The sequence below is a fragment of the Halyomorpha halys genome, unplaced genomic scaffold (assembly GCF_000696795.3).
Source record: "Halyomorpha halys isolate HHAL.00 unplaced genomic scaffold, Hhal_1.1 Scaffold715.1, whole genome shotgun sequence".
NCBI classification, from domain to species: Eukaryota; Metazoa; Arthropoda; class Insecta; order Hemiptera; family Pentatomidae; genus Halyomorpha; species Halyomorpha halys.
In genome coordinates, this window is record NW_027107843.1 from 17,269 (window position 1) to 23,824 (window position 6,556).

Here is a 6,556-nt window from a genome sequence, read left to right on the forward strand (position 1 = left end):
AATATATAAGGAAGATGGTGCGGGTCCAGTCAAATTAACTCAAATAGTAATTTGTGAGCGAACGTTTCGTCCAACTTACTAGGGCTTCATCAGGGCTACAAAAAAAAAGTAAATGAATAGATTACATGAAATAGTAGTAAACTGTGTTGTGGTTAAAAATAATGTATAACATGTGAAAATTCATTTAAAAATGAACGAAGTTAACTAAATAAAATAAGATGTACAGTGAAAAGTATAAATGAACCTGGAATACAAAAAACTTAGACATATAATAAAATGGAAAAAATAAGTAGACAAAAAAGAAATATATAAAATACATTACACACTCTAAGACGGGAATAAAGGAAATAATAATAAATGGCGAGTTAAGAAAAACAAAAATAAAGATCAATGACCTTACTAAAAATATGTAAAAATTATATAAATATGAACAAAGTTAATTAAAGAATATAAAAATAAGATGTACAGTAAAAATTATAAATAAACAACAGACAAGAATAACAAAACTAAAAACAAAATATAAATTTACCTTTTTTGTTTATTATAATTTCCGTTTTCATTAATTGCCTAATACCTTTCGTTATTCTTCTTTATTTATAATTTTCACTTTACATATTATTTTAATTATCTTTAATTTACTTTGTTAATTTTATACAATTTTTACATATTTATATAATTTTTAGCCGTACCTAAGTTTACTTTTATTTTTGTTATCTATTCTCTTGCTTTATTACATTATTTTAGTTGTTTATATCGTTTAGAGACCTGGAAAAGTCCTGCAAGGTGGGGCGAAACATTGGATCATAATATATAATTACTAAGTATAATTACTATTTGATTAAACCTGGAAAATAAATACCTGGATAATCTTCCGTTTATATTTTTGAAATTTGATTTAATACTTTTGGCCTATCTTGTTTTTTGGTGTGCTGAAACTGAAAATGAATTCTGTTTTTTTCATCACGTACAGATTTTTTTCGCAAATTCATCTGTGATACCAGTTATGTAGAACAAAAATAAAGAAAATCTTTCTTAGCAAGCAAGCTGCTCCACTGATCAACTTCAAATTTTCATAGTATTAAAATGATTTTATAGCTTGCTAAATGCCACAAATCAAATCCTACTAGGCTAATCCAACAATCTACTAAATCAATTTCTTTATAGTTATCATAAAAAAAACTCTTCTTTCAAAATGTACCAAACCATTTGAATTTATAAAACGTATGCAAACGCCATACATCTAGAAACTTAAAAGCTAGAAAAAAAAATTAAAATCTGTACCGTTCCAACCCATGAAGGGTCAGGGATTCAGTACTTTGTAAGGAACTACTGTTACTAGACCAAGGGTTGTGCAAGGAGGTGATTTGGTCAGAATCAACCTCGACCGCCAGCTCCCAATTTAAGAGGCTGGGGTGGACCCTAGGAGGACTCCATAACCCACTCACGGCTACAGTGTTACAGAAAACAATTTTCTGCCCAGCCGGATTCGAACTCTGGTCCTTAGAGTTAGTATCCATGTGCCTTATCCCCAGGCTACCCGAGCAACGATTGGACGAGCGTCACAGGACAGAAATATGTGGATAGTATCGGCATAGAACCTTCATGTCGCTTAGACTTTATAACTATAGAAATTATACACGAGTAATAAATTTTTCAAGTAAAGAAAATGTGCAAAATCTTTTCGGCAAGTGAGAAAAATTTCAATTTGTTTCAAATTGTTGGAGATTTGTAGTCACTTTTTTGTCAAGAATGGGAGCCTTTCTAAATGTGATAACCGCCAGAATAGAAAAAGAAATATTTGTTGCTGCATTTAAAACCATTCCTGAGAATATGGAAGCAAGATGATTAAGCACCCTTACATGGTTCACTTGCCTATCAAAATATCTCAACAAAACCGTAAATGAAACAAAGCATCCCCAGAGACCTCAACTGGGATCTATAACCAAAAGGATAGACAGGGTAAACAGCCTGGCATGAAATGGTCTATTTTGGAGGATTTCATTAATAATATATGAGAGAGTATTATAATGTTTTATTAATTGGAAGGAGTGGGCTAGGGATTAGAAAAAAACGTATAAATCGCATAATTGGAACAGAATTTAAATTTTGTATCGCAAGCATAGGCCAATTCTACTGAATAATGATGAGTTTCGAAAACGCTCACACACACACAGGGTGAAAAAAGAAGGCAAAAAGTAGTTTCTGAAATTAATTTTCCAAAATTATACAAGGGATAAATCTCTTATTATTATTTTTTTTATCATATTTCGTGGTTTATTTCGGTTTCTACTGAAGTGGAGGCATCTTGTTTTGTTTTTTTCGACGGAGAATTGAATGTCCGTAGTGTCTTATCCTCTTTATTACATTCTGTAATTTAAGTTGGATATCTTATCTTATAATACTTCCGGATCGATAAAAGATACCAGATCGTAGGCGAATAAAAGAGGTTTACCCCCTTAGGAAAATTCAATTCTAATCTATTTATGGTCAAAGAAAAATGAGTGGGACTAAGGATACATCCTTGAGATACACCATTAATTTGCCTGTGTTTCTAAAAGAGTTCATATCCATTTTATTCCCTCTGATGTTGATTTTTAAGAAATTGTTTGATAAATAGGAACATTTGTCCTTTGATTCCTATAGAGACCTACTTTTACGTTGTACGATGGCATGGCTAACGTTGTCAAATGCCTTCAGCATATCAAAGAAGAAAGCTATCATTTGTTGCTCTTTAATAAACGTATACTGAGTTTCTGTCTCAAGTGGTCTATTGTGGATCGGCCCTTTCGAAATTCCGACTGGAATGGTTGTATTATGTTATTTTTTTCTATAATCCAAATCAATCTTTTATTGACCTTCCTCTCCATTACTTTTGCAGACACAGCTAGTTAAAAAAATTGGGCGATAGCTGGATAGAATGCGCTTATCATTTTCGATTTTTAGAATTGGAGTGACTATTGAATTGCGCTCGATATAACGTGATTGTAATAGTCAACAATGGTTAGTTTTGTGCTATTTGTTAGGTTATTAGTTATTTCATGTCGTGTCGTCAGAACTTTTTGGGAATTTTGTTTTCTCTGGAATGCTATTATATATTGTATAGGTTATATAATTCGAAAAAGTATTTGAAACGTTTAATCGTCTATCGAGGCATTAACCTCCGAAGTCTTTAAGCGATATGAGTTTCTATGAGTGTTGCTTATTCAAAATTTCAATTATTAGGGAGCCATCTCTAAATGCCTTTGGATTTTTAACGCTTCCTACTAAATTTTTAATTACTTCATGTATGGAAAAAAAGAGATGTTTTTTTTAAAAATCCTCTAGGTCTGTTCGCTTGGCTATTATGAATGTGGGTGCAATATTTTCTGTTATTTAGGGACTGATTTTATCAGGGGGATTTTATCAAGAAACCGATTTTCTTTTCTTAGTTTCAGAGCTAGATGACTAGGGAGGGTCGCTATCTTCTCCCATGTTCATAATTAATCTTGTGTAAAAAAAAAAAAATAGAAAGGATAGCAAAAATATATATATAAATAAATTTTGAAAATACTAAATATACTTCTTAAAAAATAGATATATCATATTAAGAGAACAAACACGATAAACAATAAAAGTGAGAAAATGGTAAATCTTATTTGAGTTCCTGCGTCCGTACTTGACGAAGTCTAAACAACAACTTGCATGAGCCCGTATGATTTAATCACGCCTTGATTATTTGGTTGCTCAACCAACCGCAATAATTCCACTGTAGCCGTGAAATCTCTAATAACTACTTCAGCTTTCCACGTCTCTAAGGTAATTATTTTATAACTATTTACATCTACATTTTTCAAAAATTTTATATATATGTTATGAATAATACAAATATATAATGCAAATTATTGTGTGAGACAGATTTGTTTAATAGTTTAATTGTCTCAACAATTATTTTAACACTCAACGTTCTATCAATAAAAATTTTAATTACAATCTATTCGTTATAAAATAATCTCAAAAAACATAAAAAATCATTTCCCAGCTTATTATCACAGCCAAAACCGTTGGTTATCAACATAATAACATGCTTATTGACCGTTAGAAAACTTATTTTATCCTTTAAATTTCAAATTCTATTTTTTTTTTCATTTCAACTTTTCTAGCTCTAAAACTTGCGTTCTGAGTAAGTCACCATTTTAGCCCTTGTGTAAATCAGTGCTAGCACGAATGCTTATACAACGATGGAGATAGTGAGGAAGGTTACTCAGTGTAGTGTAGATAAAATAAGTAATGTAAACAGAGATTATAAACCAGTTAATGTGATACTAAAAATATGAGTTAATATGCTACTAAATACTGTAAACTAGTTAATATGTGTAATGACTAATGATAAATAATTTTATTATTTATTTAATAATTTTATTATTTAGTTAGCAATTATATTGCTAACTTTTGGTTTTGGCTGTGATAATGTAATAAAGTAGGATATATATTTTTTTATGATGTTTTTTTTAAAATTAACTATAATGGATAAATTTTATTTGAAAATTGTTATTGATAGATCCTTGAAAATGGCCGAAATGGCCGAAACGTTGGAGTGTTAAATGTTAAAAAAAAATGTTGAGACAATATGGATATTTTTTTATAACTACTATATTAATACATTACATAAATCGAGGTGAAGTGTAAAAATACATGCTGGCCCTGATTTATTCAAAGTTTAAAATGTTCATTTATCCAGAACGCACGTTTTAGAACTGGAGAAGTTGAAATGAAAAAAAAAATAGAATTTGAAATTTAAAGGATAAAATAAGTTTTTAATGGTCAATAAAAATTTGATTTTTAAAAAGTACATGATAAATCCTAAAATTAAAAAAACAAAACAGAAAGACGTATAATATTTCCGCACTTTATATACTATACTATAGTATACTACCATACTGTACTAATGTGCTGTTATGGAGTGTTGTCATGCGTACGTAGGGGGGACAAGGGGAAATATATGTCCCGAAATTTATGAAATGTTATCATTTTCATATTATCCAACATAAGGTTTTGTATTTTGAGTAAATGCGTATGAGATAAAATAACAAGCTACAAAATAATAAAGCATTAAAACAACGTTTATAGTAAACAGCAGTAGCAAATGTCCGTGTTCACATATTATGCTATAATGCATTTCCTTATAGAATTCCTTCCTCCCCCCCCTATCAAAAAAATTAATAAATAAAAAAAACCTGATTACCCGCTTGACAGTCAAGCGGGAATGTTAGTTTACACTAACTACGGCAGTGTATTTAAACCAATTAATACTAAAACCAAATAATTTTTGAAAAAGATTTAAAAGTCATTTAATAATATTATAACTGAGATTTTACTAGCGATATTCATAACACAGCCGTAGTAACTGCTACGATTCATAAAGAAGAAAAAAAATCAAAATATTCCTTTAAATAAATAATTTGTTTAGTTGTGTTTTTATAATAAAAACTCCCTATATAAGCTTCAATTTATAATTCCTTATAATATTTGGGTCCTGTTTCATAATAAAGTACAAACTAATACTATTAGTCTGCTCAAAAAAACTTAATAAAATTACACTGACTTGTACAATAGTAACTTGTACTTTAGTACTTTTTAACTCCTACTATATCACTAATAGTCCTCCCTATTATGAACACAAATAAGTATTAGTGTAATTAACACGTTGTTTCTATACTTGTATTTTGAACCAATACTGTTAGCTTTCATTATGAAACAGGGCCCTGGCGATAAAGAAAATAGACAGGGTGGCTAAAGATTATTTGACCACAGATTATCGGAAATTAGGGGGACTCAATTTAATATTAATAAAAGTATTGAATTATTTTTTATTTATAAAATATTCATTAGATGAAAAGTAGTTTTCATTATATTAAACGTTGATACGAAATTTTATTTTGGAATATGGAAGATAATTCTATCATAAGGTAGTTATGATTTTGGGTAAATAACTCTCAGTATATTGTACTATATACAAACTATTTTTATTCCGTAAAGAAAAATTAATATTACCACAGTCAACCATCGTAATTATATATTCCATTTAACAACAGATTATTGCATTGAGCTATGTGGTACTACTATATCTGTGCAATCCTTTACTAGAACTAAAGAGAGAGATGCTTTATTTACCCATGCTGACCAGATACATTAGGTTGCTACTATATACATCATATCAAACAATCCATGATCGGACTATATATACAATACATATATAGTATTTATACAATATGTATATTGTATTTATACAATACATATATTATATTTATACAATACATATATTATATTGTAAATTGTTGTTATTTATATACGTGCTATTATATACCTTTTTCTTTTACAATCAATACTCGTCTACACACTAAATACAAATATTTTAAATTTTTTTCTATTTAACAATTCATCTTAGACTTCCCCTCCCCAGTGATCCGCAACCCACGTTCGGCCCATTAAACAAATGAAACGAATTTATCATTAGATAGCAATGTAAAATCAAACTAAAGACATAATAGTCACAGCAGTAAATCAGTCTACAAAAAAA